The sequence below is a fragment of the Gymnogyps californianus genome, chromosome 10 (genome assembly GCF_018139145.2).
Source record: "Gymnogyps californianus isolate 813 chromosome 10, ASM1813914v2, whole genome shotgun sequence".
Lineage (NCBI taxonomy): Eukaryota > Metazoa > Chordata > Aves > Accipitriformes > Cathartidae > Gymnogyps > Gymnogyps californianus.
The window spans coordinates 5,226,670-5,251,999 of NC_059480.1; the positions used below are offsets into that span (position 1 = coordinate 5,226,670).

Sequence of the window (25,330 nt, forward strand, 5' to 3'; positions counted from 1 at the left end):
CTAGACATCCCTATCTAATGGCCTCTGCTCCTTAATCTCCCCATCTGCCAGTACCCGATTCAGGCACAACTTCCCTCACTCAGCAGGATCCCACTCTCTAGATCCAGTCCAGATCTCACAGAATAGTTTAGATCATCTTCTCCAGCTCCCTGGTCAAAGCACCTGGTTGCTCAGTGCCTTCTCCAGTCAAGTAGTGAATGTCCCAAACCTCTCAACAGCCCACACACAGCGCCTGCACTTGAACTGTGAGTCCATCAACAAGACAGCAAGAAACCAGGTGTTCACTTTCCATTAGGATACAAGCAATCTCTTTTAGTTCAGAAAGGTATCCTCCAGAATGTGAATTTTAAGTTTGCAGATTTTGTATTCATAGCAGAAGCCCTTCCTATTAACCGGCATGGGACACTGTGGATGGACAAGGTCCCAAAGTTCCTTGCCAGAAGCTAGGCACAGAAACAAATAAAATAGAGTCAAGATAAGGATTTTACCACACTCTTTACTGCTTAAACTACCCATGAACCAGACAGTTTGTGTTGGGCTACACCAGAGACAGAAAGCTAGACCAGTAAATTGATGGGGCACATCAGATGAGAGACTGCAGAGAACTACCTAGTCACTGCTTTAAATATACGCATTAGATGGTATTTTAGAGAGCAGGAGAGGAAAGTGTTTCCTCACTAGAAGTAAAGAAGCAATCAAATCAGATAGCAGGCACCCAGGAATTCTTACATTGACTTTCCCCATTTGTATGCCAGAAATAAGAGGAGAAAAAAAAAAAAAAGTAAAATTTTCACATATGCTGCCTCCCTGCCTACCTCTCCAACCAAATGAAAAGTCATCCTGTAGCCACATTTTCCTGGGAGTGATGACTTACATATGTCATCCCATTCTTCCTACACACACACGCACATACAAAATCACCACAGCTCCCCAGTTGTGGCCGCTGAATTATGCCATCTTTGTGTTTACATCATCCAATTCACCACAGGTCCACTCAGACCTGATGGCGCATCCCTCTTTCCACATGGGAGTCACCAACTCCACAAGCCACTGAAATGTAGATATCTCATGTGGGAAGACAGCACCTTCTTCACAGTATATGGCAAGTCTGCACAACACACAGGGCTGGAAAGAGACCACCACCAGATCCCACTGAAACTGCAGGGGCACGACTCATAACAACATACCCAGCAAAGCAAAAATATGACCAGGGCATGGAGCCAACATACACACTTTTGCTAAGGGCGCCATCAGATCAGTACTTGCTTCTAGCACTCAGTGCTTAGAAACCTGGCATCACACCTTGTCCCCCAAATACACCGTAACATAAAGTTTCCTCTAAGCAGAAGAAACAAAATGAACACATATGAGATAATGAGAAGGGATTGACAAAGGCTACATACTATCCATGAGAGCTTTAAAATTTATTGCCTGTGTTTTAACTATATTACTAAATAACCCTTTCTAAAGGGGAATCACTATGGCCACAAAATCGGCACCTGTGTGTGTGGGTTGGGGGGAAGTTTAAGTGAGAAAAACAGATTGCTCTTTAAAGCTCTTTCACATAACATGGCCGCAGAATCCCTCAATGGCTCTTAAAAACACTTCAACCAGAAAAACACATTGGATGACTGAACAGCACAGGAGGAACAAAGCATAGTTCTATTCCAACCTGATGTCTGTGAAACTTTTTAGATAGGAGCGGTACAGAAATCTCTCGCGCTTGTGCTGTGCGTCAAATTCATCATCAGACTCCATGGGAAGCACGCCATTAAGGAACCAAAAGTATCCAACACCTAGCCGTCCTCCAGTGAGCGTGGGCCAGGACCGACAGGCAACTTCAGTATGCAGATGTGAGAGCGGGCATGTGTGAAAATGATTTTTTTTTTTTTTAATAGAGTTAATACAAGAGGTGACCTTTAGGACATACTAGCATTAAATAAATACTGACCATGTTGACATAAAAAGGTAATGTTGAACTATTTTTTCAAAGCTTTTTTTTTTTTAAACATGTATATGAAGCATTGGAAAAAAAATGAGTGCTTTGGCAACCAAAAGCTGGCATTAAAAGGCTACTTGGGTTTTTTTCTTTGTTTTTAAGGAAAGCTTGAACCTTTTAACAGAAAAATGGGATGTCAGTTTTATCAGTTTTTCCAGAAAGCCATTTAACTAGTTCTTGAGTAAATACCCTCTGCTTATAATAGAGCTCTCCCCTGTGGTTCCTTGCCCACCAGTCCCAGAACTAAGCAAATTCACCTGTAGGTCACCTCTTGCAAGGATGCAATTCTCTGCTTTCTTAAAACATGATAGAGCTGCTATCCGTTAATTTTTCAGTGAAGTACTGAATTTCCTGTTCTCTTCTGCTTTTTCAGGACAGGCTCCCTACTAGTGCTAAAGTTCAAACTGTTGGCTAAGCAGAGAGCAGGGTGGGAAAAAAACATTTCAAGGAACAGAAAAAAATACTGTTTTCTCAAATCAGAACAAGATTAAAATTGCTCCATTTGAAGTCCTTGAAAAATATAATTTAGCTCTAGGGTGTCAATAAAAGCACTCCAATATGATTTCACACCTCATGTCAATGCATTACTATTCTTGCTGCAGGTAAGCTAGAAAGGGAAATTTATTGCCATCACATACTGACAAATATGTAACTCAGGTGAGTTGTGAGGGTGTGTTAGCCTTGGAAAAATAAAGCATCTAGAACCTGGAAACCAACAAGTTCCCCAAAAGTCACCCACCCCAGGTCTGTTCGCTGTCCGAGCAGCAGAAAAGGCCTGTTTTCCGTAGTCAGAGCTGCATGCTACCAGAGACCTTTGTTTGGTAGGAGCACAGGCTCTGTTTACGCAGGTGGGACGGGTGCTCTTGCACCATTTCAGGAAGGAACTAGCACATTCATTAGTTGGTCTTTTGGGAGTTGCAGATGGCATCCCTCCAGCATAACATGGTTTTCAAGTACTGACATGAAAACCCTTGAGACAAAACATACATACAGCATAAGCCTAATATCAATAGCTCTGCTTGGGCGGCTCCAGTTCCTTCCAGGAACAGACACCAATTCCCATAGGGCACAAAACTAGGTCACTATACCTTTGCAAAAAAAGCAAAGCCATAGATAAAGACAAGCAGAAAAAAAAATCCCACTGTGACAAAACAGGTCATTATTTTTCATTTAGTAACAAAATACTTTGCAGATTGTGCCGTCATCACCTGTGGAGAAATGGAGCAAACCGTTCTTCTCACTGTGGATAGCATGAACTGATCACCACTGGATGGTTAGGAACTTCGCTTTATCAAAACACACCACCTGCTCTGGCCCCATCTCTAACGCCATTAAATTATGTGTCTATGCTGCAGGGCTGTCAATAGAGCCAATGCACTGGGGAGGAGATGAGAGATTTCTGGGCTAGCATAGTTCTCCTCTAAACACCAGACATCTTGCTCACTACCAAGAGAAAAGCTGGTTCATTTGGCTGTTGTTTTGACTTAGTCTTTGTGCGAGAGGCTTGCAAGAAGTATACTCTATAAACTCAGTTTGACCTTAGATCTTGCAATACTCAAAGCACAACAGGTGTATTAAGGCTAGAAAGACAGACCAAAATTTTTTACTTTTCAAGATGCTAAACCAAGCATTTTCAAAGAACTGCCTAGAATTAAAGTTGCAAGCTCTTGTGAGACTAAATCCCAGTATAACACTGGGGTGAATGTTATTTAAGCTTCATTTCTTTTCTCCCCCCAGTTTCTCAATTCACCTCAGTGGTTTCTCAGGCTAACTCAGTAATTCAGGTGATACAACAGGATTTTTTGCTAGTGATTCATACAACCCAGAAGACTCACTAAAGCCATTTTAATGCTGCTGCTTTGATGCCAGGAGATGTGCCCAGTTTAGACCAGATGATTTAAACAACGTGGGGCTTGAAAGGATCCCTGTTCCCACTGCACAGCAACACACATGGGCATCAACCTGCCTTTCCATAGCTGTTAACCCAGACTTTAGGCACAGCAGAGTTGCCATTTCTAGTCCAGGATCTACAGCCAGAATTGGGGGCCAATGGGGGAGCACAAGTGGGAGGGCTATGCTCTCAGTTCACTGGGTAAAAGCAGACAGGACACAGTAATAAACCAGTGGTCCTAAACCTTGAGTTTTGGGGACTCCCCTTCACCACTTGTTGCCTTTCTGCTTTTCTCATGAGCTGTGGCCAAACACCTCTCCTGCAAGCAACTGTTCAACTCCACTCACCCAATTAGTGCCCGTCCTTATGCCCCAAGCAAACAAGCCACTCCCATTTACCTCTTGCAGAAGCAGCCTGTTCTGCAAGATCCTTATGCAAGTAGCCACCATCCTCTAGTATCCACCCCAGAGAAGCAGGCTGTTGCCAAGGAGAGCGGTGCAGAGTCCCGGGCCAGGCAGGCTGCAGCTGCCTGATCTAGAGGTTTACTCGCTGCTGAAGGGAGATGCAAGGCAAAGTTACATCTGGCAGGATCTTGCAGATCCTTGCTACTGCGTCCACTCTCATGCCTTTATCGGGGCATCATCAGCTTAACGCTTTTTACTGAGATGTGGCAGGTTCCTGGCTGTTCCTGCTGCACTGAGTACTCAAGCAGAGCTTGCTCTCTTCTACAGGGAAAAATGTGACAGACCACCTGGAAGCATCCCACAGGCCAGGCTGGGGCCAGTCCCTGAAATCACTGCCTCACCACTTAGGCTCCATTAGCAGAGTTTGGGGGTAACGATACAGTGCCTCCTACATAAAGGAGTGACCTCCACTACGAGTAGATCCGATTCCTCTGTTCCTTTAGGTAGCGTCAAAGGTGTGGGAAGTTCTGTTTCTTCAGAGTTTGGAGTGGGAAGGGAGAGCGATTTTGCTTTGTAAAGGACATAGATGAGGTTACTTTGTGGGTATGACCTAGCAATTAGAAAAGCGCAAGGCAGGTCCGACATTTTAACGTAATGCTACAGCTATTACTTATCTTCTTTTGTACACGCAGAGTTTAGGTAGCAAGAAAATTGGTCCCTGCTCAAACCCCCTCAGACTACAGCAAATAGGGTTAGTGAGACCTGACTTGCAACACTGGGACATTCTCTAAAATGTTCTAAAAAATTAGATTCAACTAGTTATGCAGCATAAATGAAGACACTTCATACAGACCTCTGGCAAAATAGGTAACAAAAGGCAGGCAACAAAAACACTCCTCATGGATAACAGCGTGGCTTACGCGGTCTTCAGAAACATGATCATGTGAATGAAATAAATTGTCCAATATGTTGGCAATTTAAATGAAAAGCCTTGGATCAAGAAATATAGTTTAATGTCACAACAGTGTAGAATATGTTGTCCCCCAGGCAAAACAAAAGCCAGAATATTTTTCTATGTTTCTGCTTTAATTACTTCTTAGGAAAGAAATGGCCACATCAAACTAGGTCAAGATGACAAATCACAGTAAATAAAGCCTGCTATGTTGGTTCATCAAAATTAGGCTCTGCAACATGTTCTTGGTCTAATTGGGATTCCACAGTAACTGGTGAACCTGGCTGGGCAGCCCATGTTAACCCATAGGAGCAGGGCACCAGGAACAGTTCATCACACTGAGATTTTTGGAATCTGCAGCGGTGCCTGCAGAACAAGTCAATTTAGTATTCTCCTTTCAGGGGAGAAGTATTTCCACAGACCAAGGTGAAGTGTTGTTAACACTGAACAAAAGTACAATAGTACTTTTGAGTAGGAAAGAGTGATTTCACAGCGCTTGCAGATGAAAGACAACATGCCCCATAACACAGTATAAAAATATCCCCAAATCTCCTACTTTACAAAGTGTATCAATGAAGAGCTATAAATAAGCAGAGGAGAGTCAGATGTTACAGTGAGAGAAGCTGGTGATTTAATGACACATTAAGCTGATTTGGATAGTTAAGAATCAGTGAGTATGTTCACATCGCAATAAGATAAATAAGCAAATAAAAAAATATATAAGCCTTTCCGTGGCTCTTGACAAGTAGAAGTAAACAGAGAGAAGATTTTTCTATATACACTGATGAGATTATAAAAATGTGACCAGATGTCTTCTGTGCTTCTTAATACCCCATGAACCTTTGAGACATCTGTAGAAAATGCTTTGAGGATATCATTTTGATATGCTGCCTTCTGCTTCCCTTCACTAATATTGTTTCCCTTAACAGTGGACACAGAGATTGACTTCAAGCAGCTGTTCAACCCAGAGCAATCCAATTCTCTTCATTTTAACAGGATAAGGAGGCTACAATAAGTGTATTAACTTGAAGGCCCTAGAGGAATAGTTTCTTGCTTAAATAGTACTTGCACTGACAAACAGAATCAATACAAAATTAAACATGTAGAACCTCCCCCTACCAGACCATGTTTGTATTTCCAGGTTAGTCACACAGCATCTTCAAAAACTTATCTTTCAACATTTTTTTATGCTGAGTGGCAGAATTTAGCCATCAACATAAGATAATTTTTGTCTTATTTCATTTTATAATCCATGTGAAGTTAGCAATAAAGCTATGGATGATTTAAAGATTGGCTCAATGTGCCATTTCTGATCCACTTGAACCAATTGCTGATGAACCACTGGAGCTAAGATCAGGAGTAATTGGACCACTCATTACTTGAACAAGGGCTGTGAAAACAGCTATTGACATTGGTCTGCCCACTGACTATTTGCTGGTTGAATAAAGCTATTTTATTTTTAATTTAATTTCAGATTGCTACAAAAAGTTTTGGTTTTATTTTCCAAGGAAGCTAAAAGTATTGGAACAAACATGTCCAATCTGTAATCAAAAAGCATATATAAAAGCATTTTCAAAGTTAGAAAGGGACATACTCCTAACTTTTTTTTTTAATTCTTTGAGTGACTGAAATAAAACAAGTTCATACTGAGCTCGCAAAATTTTCTGGTGGACTCACTTTTTTTTTTTTTGGACAAAGTTCTGATGAAAGAATTTCATGTAGCTTTTCTCGGAGCCAAGTAATTCCTGTGGTACCCAGAGAGTGAAATTCTTGTAATGACCCTCATCTGAAGGCAATATCAGACTGAGTAGGTCTGGCATCTTATTTCCTTATGATTGCTTATACAAATTAACCATAAACATACCCTTAATAATCACGAGGCAGCTATCCAAAACACTGCTAAGAGGAGATATGAAGTCACCTAATCAAGCCAGAGAGGTGGTCCACACCATGTCTGGTTTTGTACCTAGTTCTTTGTTCTAGCTCCGTCTCCTTCCAGAAAGATTTCCAGACCTGCCAGACAGACAGCAGCACTGGTTCCACCAAACCAAAATTAGTGTTGCTTGTTGGACTCCAAGGCAAGCTCCAGGGATTTTACTCCTCCAGCACAGTGGCCCAGGGGTCTGTGGAGGACATTAGCAAGAGCCACCTTGCATCTCTTTTTGCATCAACTTTTCAAAGACCCAAATAAGAAAAGCGTTTGGCATTTCATGTGTCAGACAGATGGGTGGGAGGAGTGGTACTTGGAATGTCGAGTAGTGTGAATGAGGCATTTGGGGATGGATTTAAAAGATTATATAGTGAGCATGGTGTACTGACAAAATCATTGGAGCTAGGGAATCCAGTTATGCATTAACAGAGCAGCCAATTAGTTAAGATTTTATTCTGGTTTTGGCTCTAGGTCTGCCTCTGTAGCCTTTCACTAGACACCATTCTACTAAAAGTCAGCCATATTTATATCACAGTTGAAAAATGCATTGGCGAGTTGCTAAGACTAATTTTAAAAAGAACTGACAAAGTAAGTTTTAATGAAGAGACAGTAGACTAGAGAGTGAACATTATTTAGATGCATGTGGAGGAGTAAATCTGCATTTAACTCTCAAAAAAATCAAGACAACTTTGCAGCTAAGGATTAATACAAATTCTCCAATGAATTTTCTTTTCTGTATATGTCTGCATGGGGAGGGGAGAAACAGGAGATGGAAACAGGGAGACCTGTAAATAAGAGACAAATTGAAGAATGTTGTCATTCTGCATTGTTAGTGGGGTGTCTGAGATAAAATTATTTTCATTCCTTCGTCTTGCTCAGATTCAAATCAACAACCAGGGGATGAAGATAGCTCAAAATGCATATTCTGTGAATTGCCATAAATAGGAGATGTACTTGGGACTTTGTGTACTCTTATTTAGTTTTTCCCTCTTGTTTATTGTCTGGACTACCATAATGCAGCTCTAGCTTTCATTAAGGTCTCTTAAAAGTCTGCCTTGACTGAAAGCTTCCTTGCATATTTCATGCTTGTACATCGCTATTGGTTGTCGCTCTCCAAACTCTCTTCCACTTTCTGACCATTGGTTTAAAAATATGCTGATACACACAACCATGAGCATCTTTTTTTCCTTCCACATTTGCCAACAGATGCACAGTCCAAGTAGTTCTTCCCTAAAACTTTATTTCTGAAAAATCATTTGAGTTACATCAGAGAACTCTCCAAGCCTGTGACACCAGATCTAGATGAAAACTCTACATCACTGACATCCACTCTGGACATGCTGCTGTGTCATCACTGCCAGTGATGTGTGGATCAAGGTGGAAAACACTGGAGTTGCCAGAATTTTATTTTTCTTTTCTTTTTTAAAACAGCCAATTATTTTGCCAATGACCTCTGCATGACCTTGCACAAGCTGCTTTACCTCTCTTTTGCTTCCCTTCTACTTTTACTCGGGATTTATCATCTTTAGGGAAGGGACTGTCTGTGAATAAGCACAGCGCATACTGCTTTGAAATGAGAGATCCACAGTGGTAAGTAGTGATACCATATGATGACAAAGGTCTCAGAAATTAGAGAGAGAAGATGTGGTATGAGAGAGATTTAGTATTGCCTCTTTTGATTCATGAGAATTTTCCTCATGCTAGGTTTAGAGCTGGAACAACGCATACCCAACAGTGCTTTCACAACTCATCTACACACAATGTAGTATTTTATATTTATTCATGCTTCTGTTTTACCCATGTTTAAGTAATGGGTTTGTCTGTGGTAAAAAGTGGTGGTGGGGGGGGAAATCCTTAGTACAGTGCAACAGTAAATCTCACAACCCATGGGATGAAGGGAGCTATTTTCACTAGCAACGCTTTTTGACACAAGTGTGAAACTGTGGGACAAAATGGCGGGAGAGTGCAGCAGCGCTCCCTCACACCCAGCCTCTCCCCCGTCAGTCACATTCCTGCCCTCCAGGACAGGAGAACAAGCACAACGGTCTGTTTAGGTTTTTTTAAAGTACAATTATTTCCCAGTAGAAGAAACAGTAGAGTGCAATAAAGTAATTAGGAGGAAAAATATACACATCCTTCTCGCTTAACTGCTAGGTAAGAACTCCTCCCGGCTGGACTTGAAGCAGCCCACATCACGTCATATGTGACTGCTACCAGGAGGGTAGAGCAGAGGGAGACACAGCAGGAGATTATTAATCTGCCAAGGTGAGCACAAAGAAATGAGGTTACCCCAATATTCCTATTTCTGAGCCCTGCTCAGCTAGGGACACTATACAGTATGTGCCAAGTTCAACTACGGCCTCATACAACAGGTAACAAACTGCTCAGGCAAAACATCTCTGGTCAGAAGCAGCCGTGGACTGACAGAGCAGAGAAACCAACTGGCCGTAAGGACAGCGGGAAGGGAGCTGTCCTGGTCCAAAATAAAACCTTCACAGTCGCTGCCGGCTGCTCGGCAGGGCGGCGGGGGAGGCGGGGGAAGCCCAGCCCTGCCCTCACCCCGCGAAGCCAGACTCTAACCGACAGTGACCGTAAGCAGGGGAGAAAAAACAGCTCCAACAAACCAGAACCAGCCAACAACAACCTCCCCCCCCCCCGAGGGTACGGAGAGACCTGACCGGAGGGAGGTGCAGCGCAGCTCCCCCGCCATCCCTTCCCTCAGCCCCCAGGTACCGAGCAGGCGCCTCCCCGAGCCCAGCCGGGCCTCCCCCCTTCCCGCGCCCGCTCACGTTTTGTGGTCCGTACGGGGCAGCTTCATCGCGCTCTCTCTCAGGAAGACGAGGCCGCCGCGGCCGCGGCCCCGCAGCGCGCGCAGAGGCCACCGGGCTGCGGCTCCTGGGGAGGAAGGTGAGGTGAAGCGAGGCGGGCTCCCCGCCGCCCCTCATCGCCCTCCCCGCCACGGCCTGAGGCGATCGCCCCCGCCCCAAGGCAGAGCGGGCGCGCTCCCCTCGCCGGCGCCTGCCCCACATCACTGCCGGCAGGCCCCGAGGCCCTCCCTGCTCACCCACCTCCGCCTGCTCCCCGACGGTGACTCTCTGCCTGAGGAAGGGTGAGGGGCGCAGCCGCCATTTACCCAGTGAGTCCCAGCTGAATGCAAGTTAGCAGGGAAGCAGCTGCAGGTGAGGGGACGAGCTGCAGGTGCCTGGCAGCCCTGAGGACTTCCCCTCCCTCACTCCACGAGGATGGCGCATGGGGCTGTGTCCCCCTCCACCCTCCTGTCACGGACACGGGTGCCTCACGCAGGGTGTGTTTTGAGGTGGTAGAGTTGTACTTGCAACCATGATCTGCCCCCCCTGAGCTCTGCAGCCCAGTCTGCCCCTGAGGTGGGGACATGGCCACCCGCAAAGGCACCTGCCCTGCTCCTCGTGAGAGGGCTGGAGAGCCCAGGGCCTTGGGGCCACGTACCTGGACTGTGTCTGGCCCCATGTCCCGGCCCCTGTCCCTTGGGCTCGGCCGCCACGCAGCGACAGCACTTGCCATGGCCTCTCCCTCCACGTGTGGGCCGGGTCTGGGTTTTGGAGGGAAAGCCTGCCTTTCCCGAACCCACAGGTGGAAACGCCCAGCCCGAAACACACACAACATTGGTGTCCTGAGAGGAGCATGTGCCTGTCCTTTGAGATACCTTTAATTTATAGAACACAATAATTCAAGAAGCCACAAAAATCAAAGCATACCTTTCATGAAGTACGCCAGGGGAGAAGGAAATTACTTGCCCCGAAATCTCTTCAGTACTGTGGGAGGGAAAACTTAGCTGCTTTTTTTTTGTTTTGCTTTGTTTTGTTTTTTAACGTTAAGTGTATTTTTCCTCTTTTGCTGTGATCTCTCTTAATTTCTTCAGTGTTGGCTCTTGTGTATACACATTTTCTTTTAACTGAATTGCTTCTCGATTGCAGTTTTATTGTCTTTAGTAGCTACGAGAGAGGTCCAGCCTTGCAAGGAAATTTCCATGTAAGGTCCTAACCGGGCACCTGTGCGTTAGAGACAGACAACCTTTTTGGAGGGTGGGACAAAGCCAGTCTGTGTTTCCTAATCTATATTTGAGCCCCAAACTGTCATTAAAAACAACCTTTTTCTTCTCCAGTTGACAGTCACTCAAATGAGAAGACCACAGGAGACCATTCCAAGGTAGGCCAAACTCTCTAAATGTGTTTTTTATATATAGCAGACTTAAACCATATTCCTGTTAAGCGTCAATAGAGTGTGTACATCTGCTCTATTTAAGTTCCATTTAATTATTCCAGTCTTTATTGATGTTTTTGTGAGATTTTGTGTGAAAAGAGTTCAGCAAGCCTAGTCCTGGAAATCAGACAGTTTACTAGGCATTTTTCCACTATCATTTTTCACTCCTGTTTCCTCAGCTAACCTTCCTTTCCCCTGTATTTGTTCTTCACTTTGTCCAGTCCTTTTGCCATTGCTCACTGTCTTGGATATCTTCTTTCTCTCTTTGTGTGTTCATCATCTCCTATCGTCTTTTCTCAGAAGAAAGAAAATGCCACATGATGCAACTGTCCAATATGTTACTTCCAAATAAATTATTTCATTCCTATCTGGGAATAAATCAACTCAACAGTTGCTGGGGTTTTTGACTTCCTTACAGGGTTATCTCTGCCTTTTCATAGCAAACAGGAGGGTTTATTGCTGAAGGAGCAAAAGATAAACCAATAATATTTAGTTTTCAAGTTGCCAATGACTATTCATTAGTGCATCTGGAGAAAGATGAGGAGCAAGATTAAAGGGGTTTGTGTACATGCATCTGCCTTAATATGGAAGTGCGCTTGGTCCAGCTATCTGGCACTAGAATAACCCTCAGTATAAATTGTTTGAATTAAATATCTAAGTCAAATGTGGACACTTGCACATAATAGGGCTGCTTAAAAAGGGATATGTCTGAGGGAAGCCAATAGGAGAGGAAGAGAAGCTGAAAGACTAAGAAAGGTTAAACCTCACTAAAGAAAACCCGATAAAATAAATCCCCCCATCTTCTCCCCTGCTGCACACACAGATGTTTGCCAACCCCAGTGGAACATGACAGATTACAAAGGAATTTCTTCCAGAGGATATCTTCAAAGGATGTGCACAGATGTATTTTAAAATAAATTGGGTGGGTATTGAATTCACATCATTATACTATATATACTACTTGTTTCTTCCTTAGTGGATGACTCTTGGGGATCCTTCTCTCATTAGGTCCCAGACAGGAAAAAAGCCACTTATTCATTAACTGGAGGACTGTGTAATCTGTTTTTTTCATTGATCAATTAGTCATCATCCACAAAGGCCATAAGCTCCAACAGGCACCACTCTTCAGTTTCCCATGGATAGGCTCTCTGTGGTGAAAGCACAGTCATTTTCAAGTGTTCTTTATACAATAAAACATAGGTTAAAGAAAATCTTAAGCCTCCACCTCATCTGATGAGTTAAGTGTACTCTCAACTCCCTCTGAATGGAATAATAAATTTGTTCCTCTGTATAATTTGTACTGCAATGAAGGTAAGAAAGAAAAGGTGAAGCCTAACACAGGACCAAACCCAATACTCAGTAGTCTTAAGAGAAAATACTTACCCTTCAATAACGTAGCCAAAGAATTAAATTTGTATTTTTCTGAATATCACGAATTTTCCTGACAGATTGTGAATTTTCCTTCATATGTAATAATATAAGGTGGCAATAACAGGAGTAGAATCTGAGAATGTTTTTGCACTGTAGCTGTGACTCTTCTCTGGTGTCATGAGTATAACCTCCATTTTGCTCCATGAATGACATTTTACAACTTGCTGCTTAGTTTGCTCAGTCCAAACCTATTTTTTTCCGTATCCAGGACAAACAAACGAATAAAGATGACTTTGTGCAGTTGGATTGCTTTCTTCTGTTATGATCTGCGGCTCTTTCTCATTTTTTTCCTTCTGTTCCCCTCCAAGATAGCTAGAGAGGCTAAGGCTGGGGCAAAAATATGTGGAATTTGGTGTTGATGAATTTAAGTGAGAGCTTGAAACTGGGGGAAAAAAAATCCACCTCTTATTCTGTTGCTTTGTGGAAAGAACATTTCACCTGCCTTACACTCGCTGTGCATACACTCTAGGACCCTGCTTAAGAGCCTGGATGAAGACTACTATCAAAAGTCAGTAGTGCTCTCCGTCCTGAATGACTTTGTTCATTTCTAGACCTCCCATTAGGAAGGAAAAGAAAAGGTAGAGCAGATACGAGAGTTCAAAGACAGGTGCTAAATATTGATAAGAGACAGGAGGGAAACTCCTCTTAGTAGAGAACTGAAAAAAGATCTAGAGTGATTATTTTAATGAGAGGCTATTATAAAGATATAATGATTAGTAAATAGCATGCAAAAAGTTAATGAGTATCTGCTGTTATTCTGACTCTGAATACAAGAATAAAAAAAATATATCCTCTGGAAGACAGCTTGGATCGAGGAGCATGATTCAAAATGGCTAGGCAGTTCAATATCATAAATGGAAATGTAAATATTTACAAAGCAAAAGGGGCATCAAAACCAGGTTGGGGTCTCGCAATGGTTCAGGAAAAAGTTGTGAATCCTGAACGGAATGTGCACTGCACAGGGTGGTACAAGGATGTATATTTATTTGGGGGACCCCAGATCCATTGTCACAACAAATTCAGAGCATAAAGTTAAATCCTGGAGGCAGATGAAATGTACCCAATGCATGACTGATTCCATTATTCTCCTTTATGGGTTTCTGGGTTTTTTGTAATTTCCTCATATCCTTTGTCTTTTCTATTTTCTTTTCTAGGATAGGTTATTTTAGACTGCGACAGGCCACCAGTCCACTCAGGAATTGTAATGCTTAACTGTTCTCTCATGGGACAAGGTGATAACTCTGAGTAATGCCTTTTTTTTTTTTTAAGCTCTTCATTTTTTTGCATCTCTTTAATTATGAGTCCTTCCATTTACTGATTTGCCTTCTTTCTAAACTTTATGCTTATTGATTTTTGAAGATAACCACTAAAGACATGTACTTATTTCCACGTACCATGAAGTCGTTTGGGAGTTCTCAAAAGAGCATTTGCCCAAGTAATGAAGACTGACAGTTCACCGACCTTTGCTCATGTGACAACAGAAAGTACCATCTTATACCATCATTAAAGTGAAGCACCTTAAAGTAATTTATTAAACCACTGCCTTGCTTTGTTCTCAATAAGCAATGAATTACGCCCTCTTATATCTAACCCAGAGTCTGTAACTTGGCCACTATTAAGTTTTCTGCAGCCTCATGTCCCAGTCTGGCTCCCCAGAAATGCTAGCAGAAATATTCTTTATTTTTCCCTAGAGCAAGTCCTAGATACGTTGGGGACTACAAGCTTAGGTTTCCACAGGTGAATGTCCATTGTAGCTGGCCGGTATGAAATGTTCCACAGTGGTTTGCTCTTTTAGCTGTTTAAATCATGGCCACAAGTTATTTCTGGGTCCTTTTTCAGGACAACAAAACATAACATGGCAACAGCGAGCACTACTGTCTCGTCTTACACTCTGTGAGAATCCACAGCCCTCTACTGTCCAAGGAGCAAGACATGTGCCCAGAAATGAATACCAAGGAACTGCCTAAGCAATGGGAGGCTGAGGTGTGTCTTAAGCTCTTTCACTGGGAGACAGATCCCTATTTTTTTAGTGGCAAGGAAATACGTTCTTCCCTTTTGAATTCGCTGTGTGAACCATCCCTTTGGAGTCTGTTAGATGAGCTAGCTTTTCTGATAAAACCTTTAAGGATCTGAAGAAACATGCTGATACATTCAGGTGTTTCTGCACAGCTAGGTGTCTATATATGGAAAGAGAAATAGATAATAGTTCAAGACTCCTGCTGATCTGTCCATTTGCAAGACAAGCCTTATTTCTGGGGCAGAGCTGAGCACTGAGTAATAGGAGGGCTGGAGATGGCTCCTGGCTGCCAGTGTGGAAGAAAGGCAAAGGGAGAATGACCCTATAACTGTGCCCTGCATCATCCTGGGGCCACCTTTTACTTCAGTATTAGTAAAATAGTTTTGGAGATCTCAATTTTGGACATAGCTGCTTACTGGGACAAAGCAGGTGGCACTCTGATAGCTAGGTTTTTCAGTCAGTGTAGGTTTGAATCTCGCTATTGTTGCATGTGCTGCTACGTCTTTCTGTCTGAATGAAGCACATTCCTAGGTTCTGCTTTGCCCAAGGATGAGCGATCAGGAGTTAGCAGGCAGCATCAAACAGGAGGAATCATATTGCTATTAGTTCATTTTGCTCTGTGCAAATATCAGTCTTGTGCTTTCGACTTTCTGTTCAGACAAAATAAGCTGCTACTCTTAGTTACTTGCATATCTGTGGGTATGAGCATAATCTTGTAAGTAACATTAGAAAGTCAGTATTTACCAGTGCATTTACTTCTGCAAATTCCTGTTCCGCCTGTAAGAAAAGGTCAGGGTAGTTACCACTGTGTAGTAAGTTAACACATGCTGATGTTCTTAATTTGTGTTGATTTTTTTTCAGATTTCACCCATGGTAAATATAATTTCTTCTTTGCAAGGAAGAAAATTAAGGCTCTGGGAGGTTAATGAACTTGTTTGTTCACACTGTTCTAATAGATTACATGCCAGAGTAGGAGCCAAAAACATGAGTTCTGATTGTGGTTCTGACATGCACTTGCAATGTAAGAGTACCGTTCCCTGAGGTTCATTTTCCCAGACAGACAATGAACTATGGGTCTCTTCATCTGAGGTTAATTGGAGTCTCTGTACCTTTCCTTAAATTAAAGAAATGCCCTGAGGAAATTGATGCACTAAATGTGTCTCAAGAACTTTACATCCAATTTAAGGTGGAACTGAGAAAGGAAAGACAAGTGATAGGTGGTGACCGCAAGCTGAATGCATCAGAGAAACACAGCAGTGCATACCAGGTGTGTGTGTGTAACATGGATGCTTTCCAGGGAAAAGCAAAACCACTGCCACTCAGCAGTTTCTAATGCCTGAAAGATCTGAGGAAATCCGCATTTTAGACCCAATAGCACTAGGATACTTCCTAGTTCTGCAGACCGAGTTACTCTGTAATGAAAAATATTGATTTTGCAGCTAGAAAAGTCTGCTCACTTCTGGCCGAGAAAACAGAGGGCAGACACCATAACAGTTTGTGCAATACAATAAAGGGAGCAGGCTCCTGCTGCCCCAGTACCTGCCTGAATCAACAAATAATGGGTCATGTGAAAAAAGGCCTTTTTTTGAAAGGATAGCTCTGAAACTGAAGGGTTCTTTCCAGCCTAATTCACCCCTTTTTGCTCCTGGGTGGAGGAAGATCAACGTAAACTTCTCTCCCTTCCTTCATGCCCTGTGGGCTACCTGGGGAGCACCTGTAATATCTGCGTGTACCTTGAAAAAGGGAACGGCAGCATGCTGCAGGACCCGCTGTGAACCCTGGGGGAAAACATGGATCTCCGCAGCTGAGGCGCACACTGCACCCTTTCTCCCCCGGGGATAAGAGAGAATAATGCCTGTGGAACGGTGGGAGGCAACCCCATAAGGAATGAGGTTTCTGTCTTCTCTGTGGGGGTTTTCAGGTTCTAGGTGTTACCTTGGACCACTGACTGTGGAGCCAAAAGTCCGTAAGTAAATACTGAGTAGCCACTGTGATTGAATAGGGCTTACACATCTGGTGTAATCTCCTCCCGCTTGCTCTGGCAAATTCCTTTCATCCATATGTTGTTTTCTTGAAAACATGCAAGATGGGAAAGTAGTAATCTGTGGTTGTAGGACATAAACCTGTAGGTGTAGGACATGGGTTTCTGTTGCTTTTGGAATGCCTTCTTTCTTCTAAAGTTAACTCTGAATCTCCTTGAGGACATAATAAACACAAATAAAACCCGTCTTATAGAAGCAGGAGTATTTTCAGTTTGCTCTTTTAGGATGGTGGTAGTTAATGTTGGGTTCCTGAGTTAATAATGATTTCACAAGCGTTCTTTCCAAAAAAAGACTGTTTATTTTCAAATGTAAAGCTGAAGTGTAGGAAGACTTCCTACACTAAAGTCATGCTGCCTCTCTCAAGGCATATCATAAGGCAAGCCATCATTCTGATAAGTCAGTGGTTGTATTTGGAGCTGCACCATATTGGAACCCCTGGGACAAACTAGGCTAAATCCACTCTTGTTTCCAGGGTTTGGGTATGACAAATTCTAGACATGTTTCAGAGCCAAACTGACATATTGCTTAAAACCAAAACCAAACAACCAACAAAAAAAAAACACAACGAAAGATTTGGATTTCTGATGGGAGAAGCATCAAATGGATCATATACGGTTGCAACCCCTTCTGTCATTAGGCTAGCAGAAAGGCTAGTTACTCAATGCAATTAAAGATCTTCAGTCAAAGATATGAACTCCAGCACCACTATTAAGGAACATCCTTGAGGCATCTCATCAGATCTGATGTATTCTGTGTATTTTTGGAAAGTAAGTACTGAATCAGGTGAGAGGCAAAGCCTTTAAATAACCCTACAAATTTGAACCGTCCAAGAAGCACTTTTTAAAACATCTTTGGGAAAAGAAACAACATCCTTTGAAGTGGAGGCAGGTTGGATTTCAGAATGAAGCAGCTTCACAGATTTAGACACCTGCTTAATTAGAGGATGAATGTGAAATCCTTAAACTTAAAAGGCTTTTATGAGGCAGCACTTCAGAGAACAAGCATTCCTCTAGCATCGGCAGAGAAGAGCTGTTGGCTATTATCTTTGGAGCTGGGTCAAAAACGACTATATTACCAAAAAGCACACTCCATAGATGGTGAGATGAGCTGTATGTAATTCCCAGACCTCAAATAGGAAGCATTTTGAAAGAACTGAGGAAAGCTGGAGTCATGGATGCTTTAGGAGGCAACACTCAAATCACCATGCAATCAGAAAACGAGTAAGAAAAAACTACGTAGGTACATAGCACGTACACAGTCATTTAAACACAATAAAGGAACATTTTGTTCACAGTACTATTGTGATTCAGTGGTCTGTCCTATAGTTTTCATTCAACCCATTCGGGAATACTACAAGAGGAGCTCCTAAATACTACCGAAACAGGAAATAAAAGAGATAAACCAGCTAACATCTTTCCCACCAACTTCTGAAAAAACTAGCTGTTTTGACAGAGCAGTGAAGAGAAGCTCATGAAAAGTAGCTTTAACAAATGCTTGTAAGAGCAAAGGTCTCTGCTGTGTCACTTTAGGAAATGGTAGAGGCACACCCACAATAATCAGCATCTGACAGAAAAATACCAGGTTAGGGTTTTTTCCCCTCAAAAGAAGAGAAACTGCAAAGTTCATAACTGACAAGTGATGCAAACATTAAGCGAGCAGCAGGGAGTTTCCTTTTTCCAGTACACTGGCCTATATGAAGACAGAAAAGTAATGCGATCCTAATCAAAACCAAGGCCAAGGCTTTTAATATGGCACACAGTTATTGCAAGACCTCGGTCAATGGAGAACTCAGATCTGATTGTTTATGCAGGAACAGAAGTTTGATGAAAAAGTCCTGCCTGTTGTGTGGAGGTATGCTGGCATTTACCCAGGAGACTGCTGCAAGTATTGTGTCTCTTCAGTAATATTCAGAGCTCCCAGAAGAGCAGGTAGGCACCTTTACATCTCACTGGATTTATTGCAAGAAAGAAAAGAAGAGCAAGAAAGTAGTTATGTGCTGAAGAAACAGACCTTTCTTTGCCAGACTATGACCGAAATATTAAGAGTTCCTCAGCAGTTCTCAAGGTCTGCATCCTGTACTCAAAGCATCATCTGAACACATTAAAATATTTTTATTTAAGATTTTGTCAGCTTTGTAACTTAGAACAAACATGATGAAAAATAATCAGAAAAAAATACAAAAATTCTAATAGACGACAATTTCCTGCTGTAGATTATTTATTTTTATTCCCATTTATAGTTCACTGTCCTTTACAAAACACACTGTTTACTTTAACTTTTCAAAGTAGCCTTGTTCTTCTTTTAAGACATTGTTTTCAGACTGCTTTTTCAAATTGCCTTTATCATACTCAATGCTGAAAACAAACTGGAGAAAATTGACAAATTTATTCAATAAAAATATAAGCAGATATACTGCAAATAAAACACGTGCTTGGGAAATAGAAATAATTATTAGAGCTTGAATACAGCTTAGGGCAAAACCAATCTATTTTGGAACTTAAAATATCCAGGATGCAACTAATGTAAAATACAAATGTAAGCAGCCTATTAATTCCTGTAAAATAAAATGAACTAAAAAAGACTAGGAGGCCATAAACTAATTATTTAAAAAGCTACATGACAAAGCACATATTTTACTAGAATTTCTACCAGTGTACTGTAAACATTCATACTGTATTAGTTCTGATATCAAAGTACAGTAAGTGGTTGTATTATGCAAGGTTTAGTGTACTGGCTTCGATTTTTATTCTAATACTGCCCCATATAATAAGTGGGATACAATAAACATTTTATATAGTATTGCTGCTACATTAGCCTGCTCCCATAAGCAACTGCAGTGTTTTGGGAGTAGGTTTCAACTCTGTTGTTCATCCCTAATGCAAAAGCTCAAATACGTCAGTTAAATTGATTTTCTCATTTTTCAATGAGGCCACCACCAAATGTCTTACTGCTTTCTTCACGGCTTTGTGGACTTGTCTGCAGCTTTTGCCTATAAATGATTCGTCATCTGTGAGCCATAAACTGTAGCTTTTCTCAAGCCCCAAAAAAGAGACGAAGGGTGGACATCCTCTTTCATGATAAGCAGACAGACTCCGACACCATTATCACTACTTGCACCAAGAACAGCCCCACTCAGGGGAATCCGTGTCTTCGTGAGGCCCAACATCCTGTTTGGGTTTCCTTCCAAGTTGGATGTTTAGTATAATATAAAATAAAAATAGAGAGCCTTCTTTTTGTTTCTACTTAGGAGGAAATTTCATTTCTTCTCCATAGAAGAACATCAGGCTACAGTAACTCACAGATTTGTCACCACTAATCTGGAAACTCATAGGTAATTTTATCTGAAAGTGAATGCAAAGATAAACAAGCTTCAGCTGAAGCAGAATATGGCTGCTTGCCGCCTTTGCTGCTTAACCTTCTCTGAAAACATCAAAGCCATGATCAGTTCTCTCCACTGAGTCTCAATTAGTTTCTGAGGCCAGTGAAAGACCTGGATCCTATGTTTTAACATGAAACAGAAAAATCAAACTTGATCTGCCTCAAGGCCTGATCTGTATCAGCAAACCTTCTCTGAGAAAGATTTTCTACCCTAGGAGATACTCACAGTATGAATATCTCCTTGTAGCCCCAAATCATACCAGCTGCTTCTGGAAGAGGCCCCTACTGTGCCCCTGGAAAGGGAAGATGCCAGAAGACTTACGGCATCGCATGTGTTACAGATTTTCTTTTCAGGCATGAACATACTATCTGATCAGTGGCCCAGGCAATGTAAAACTGTTATGCAAATTTAGTAATCACTGCAGTTACTCTTGATTTTCTGCACCTGCAAAAAGATGGGAAGGAATTCACATTCTTGGGCTAGATACTATGCTGGGGTAAATTTACATAGTTAAACTGAAATCAAAGGAGCTATACTGATTTATAGGAGCTGTGGGTCTGCTGCAACATTTCATACCCATAGAAAAGTCTCAAGTCCTTTTTTGATTTCCCAATTTTGTATGTGCGGAGGTTGTAAATACTTGATATTGGCATTCTTGTTAGAAAGTTCTTTGCAGATCTCCTTTTTAGAAAGATCAAATGATCTTCCTCAATATACTGTGCATTTAAATAGAAAATTACTATTTACCTAGAAGCTTACTTATGACATTGAAGCCATCTGATTTAATTTCCACAACTTTAACATAGTATCCTTGACACTCCAGCATAGCAATGCTTTTGATAGTCTCTGATTAGTAAAACTTCCTAACTGTATATGCATATACAGAGATGTGAAAGTTACACTAGGATCGATATTCTTCATGTCTTATTGCTTTCCTTTTTCATTACTGAATAAACCAGGCTACAAATCTGGGATACTGTACTTAATTATGGGAAAGAGGTATCTGACTATTTCATTTTAACTGCATTAAAAATGTCAGCACCTATTCTAGGTGTAATAGCCTAAAAGCCTAGCCTAGCTCATAAACCCAGAAGACATATGAAAACATGTTTTCATATTCCCCTGAAAAGTAATTTTTACAACTGTGTATTTGCAAGGAGTTCACAAAACTAGCAACGCATTTATTTTTCAAATGAAATGTCCATAGCCTGTAGAATAATTCAAACAGGTGCTAATTAGGTGTACAGAAAGGCCACTGAGGATAATTTATATATCCCCCTACAACAGAAAAAACCCCGAATAAATGTTAATTGCTTATATTATGCAACGAATGATTTTTAGGATGGCACTAAATTAGCTGCAAATATTATAATTACAAAGTACTGAGTAATTTACTAAAGATTAATTGAAATGATTAAGTGCAAACTGCATAATTTTGCAAGGTAGTATTAATACTTTCTGCACAGAAATGAAAAAAAACCCCAAAACCTGTGGTTGTTACTGGCTGTTTAATGAAGTACTTTATACACCTTATGAAAGCATCAGTAGCCTCTCTTTTATATGACCTTCTCTCGAAAGGGTATTACATGATTTTCATGGGGAGAAATTATTGTAGTGTTGATAATAACCGGAATGTCTAAACCAGTCTATTTTAAGGACTGAGTTTGATCTCAATGACATGGGACCAACACAAAAATATTGCTTCACGGTCTGTGTCCAGCAGCCTTTTCTGAAAGCTGCAGCAACTGTGGCTATTTACTGAATAAGAACTTAAGCAACTGCGCATGCAGTTTGAATGCATTCCTCATAACCAGCAAAAGGAGGCCCACTTTAAGCAAGATACTTGGAAATGTCACTACGCAGCAATAGTTCTAATTCACTTTCCTGAATTCAGTGCAGCAGCCTCCTGCATGCAGGCTTCATATAATGCCGTATGGAGGTGGAAGGGGCTGGTGATGAATCTGGAGAGGGGAGAGGGACTTGAAAAATTGTTCTAGTCCAGGAGGGATTTCTTACCTAGCAGTATTCTCTATTTTAAATCCAAGATACTTTTCTGAGTTTATTATCTCTCTATTTATTACAATCTCTTGGCCAGTATTTATTTTTTGGTGGCTTAATATTTAATACAATTCAAATGTAGTTATTTAGAGAGTGACAGTAGAAACCAGAAGAGAATTCGGTATTGGGAATAATGCTGGACTTCTGAGGCAATGGGAAGACGACATTATCATGATCTTTTTGACTAACGCATGTTACAGCTATAATGACATTGACTGTAAGATGTTTCACTTTTCATTAACACACATGCCATATGTCATTACAAGAAGCACTGTGAGTAGTGAAATGCTATAAATGAAAATAAATGTCTCGTGCTTTTGGCTAGTTGTAACATTAAGCACTTAGGATGCTGTGATAATCAATGTGCAAGATACATTTTAGGGAATGTCAGTTTCTACAGACCTACATTTACCCATGTGCAGAGACATGAGGAAAGCATCTATATCAGTTAATTCCCACTTAAAAAATGGGTAGACTCCTTATCGATTTTCAATACAAGGCTGAAATCCCCTTGACACCATGCTAGTTACGAAATTTTGACTGTAATTTCAGCTAAACTTTAAAATCTGTTTAATGTGAAGGGTCCAATTCAGGAACATAGGGACTTTCTGGATTTTTGTCCTACTCAGTATCTCACTTTAATGTGTGTTTCATCTCCTTTCACTTTAACAGATCTTCCTTAAACCTAATCATGTGCAATACTGAATAAGAACGGCTCAGTAAATCTGGGCAAAAAGGCTCATCTAACATTAAAATGAAGTCTGCGCACAACATCCATTAGGACAATATTGAGAAGACTCATACAGGATTAGACAGTCAAATTTAAAATTGTGATACACGTTGGAGCCTTGGTAACAAAAGGAAATAGGGATATATTAAATACAGATCTAATTTAAGAGATCAGAGAGATGTGAATCTCATAGCCAGATACCCATACACAGTGCCTCTGAAGTCGATGCAGCTGGACATTATTATTTGTGTTGCCCTTATCAAGCTCTGACAGATATTTGTACCTCAAAAGGTTCATTACCGAGTGAGAGATCAGAATCACAATTCCTTATGCAATGACAAAGTACCTGGTACACTAGAAGACAGGGCATAATGCTGGCAATATGCAAGCCAGAAAAAAAGTGCAAGGTTGAAAATGAGAGGCCGGATTCTGTAAAGCATCTAAATTGCAAAAAAAAAAAAAAAAAAAAAAAAAAAAAAAAAGCAATTCATAGCAGGTGTCTGTGAAGTTGCCTGAAAATGCAGTCTCTAGATTCTCTGCTGCTTTTTGCCTGGCCAGTCTCCATGCGTTGATTTGGAGAGGTGTAAAAGCCACTTGAAAATTAGCTGAGAACACTCAGCTCAGGGCCTCAGAACAGACAGCTGGAGGTTGCCACGCACAGGCACATTGCAGCCACACATGCTTTTGTCCACCCATGTTCACTCTTCTCCCTGACGCTTTCATAGCCAGGAAGGGGACTAGTGACACATGAACCTCTTGAATGTCTTACACGAACCTGGTGTAACATGGAGCCCAAATAGCAGTGAAACACTAAGAACTGACTGTACGCCCATGGCAATTTTGTCTCATTTGGCAAGAAGCCTGCATCGCTATCAAGAGAAAATTATAGATTGATTTTACTCACAAATGTATGACAGCAGTTACTTTTCAACACTGGCATTCATAAATGCTGGCACAGCAAAATATTAAAGTCATAGCAAAACAATAAACATTCAAAAAGCAGTGGCTAAATACAATTCATAACTGTTAGGCAAAGCTACAGCGATGCTCTTAGACTGGTACCTTATTTTACATTGAGATTACATAGACAAGTTCAAAAGTATTTTGAATTTAGACCTTCGTAATTACATCGTAATTACAGTGTCTTGGATAACAAAATAAGATTTTGTAAAATAGGTATCATATTCATCGGAAAAGAAATACTTCCTTTATCTGACACAGCCAGTTGTTTTTGCCTTTGCTGGTATAGATTTGTTGTTTGATGGAAAACACTCTTTTTTTAATATGTAAATACAACTGATCCTGAGAAAAAAACCCCATAAACCATCAGTAAAAATATACTGCATTGCCTTTAAAGCTGCACCATTTTTGATGCACATTATGAACATATTTCATGCTGGTTTGACCAGTACTCTTCTTACAGTGTAAAAGTATATTAGTGTGAAATGTATTAATAGATGTGGAGTCCGCTGAAGTCTCTTCCCTCGTTCCGTAACAATTTGTGTCTATTAAAATATTGGTTGAATCCAATGAAATGAGTTGATTTTGTCTCACCCCACAGTTTGAACTTGTTCTAGTTTTGTTACAGAAACTTTAAAAGGGTTGTCTTGTTTAGCTTGAGATGAATGCTACATCATACCAATATTTGCCAACCAAAGCAAAAATTCAAACACTTGATTTTTCAGAGTTTTTTGTTTAGCAAGATTATGACATTTAGCAACAACAAATAATCGCCTAGGTGAGTTATTCCATACATGCCTACTGCAGGACTTCTGCACGTTCCTCTGCTACAGCTGAATACTAGGCTAGCTGGATCACTGCTCTGAGCTAAAAGCATAAAACCTTTTACAGAAAAGACCTCAAAAAGACACATAAGTCTAGGTATTCAAGTTCCCTCTCTGCAGGTGAGAAGAACTGAAAACTCCAAGCTGCACAGCTGAAATCTGGTAGCGTCAGAGCCCAGCCCTGAAGCCCTAGCTCTATCCATAGGAATCCTGATGGAGACTTTAGTGTGCAAATGTGGATGCATTTGCCTGAATGATGACTGAGCATCTTAAGTGTGAGAATACTAAATTAGGGGTCAGGTTCACAAGCAACACATATGAATTGCTTCAGTGAAGCCACAGTGATTGGTATTACCTGAGGAGCTGGTGGTAAGTGTTAGCACCTGATGTACATTTCTGTGTGTGCACAGAGACCAACCTGTTTAACAGCAGCCATCGCAACTGATCCTTTAAGACTGCAAGGAATTACGGTGT

The 25,330-nt window shown here is 41.3% G+C and overlaps 1 protein-coding gene across 1 annotated transcript in view; it reads right to left on the bottom strand.

Annotated features, from left to right (window-relative positions):
- The window catches only part of GPC1 (glypican 1), a 315,639-nt gene extending 305,612 nt beyond the window's left edge, over positions 1–10,027 (bottom strand). Inside the window, exon 1 of the mRNA XM_050902544.1 lies at positions 9,966–10,027. The gene's annotated coding sequence lies outside the window, so the exon portion shown is untranslated. The remainder of the gene's footprint in view (positions 1–9,965) is intronic.
- Positions 10,028–25,330: the final 15,303 nt, after the last annotated feature.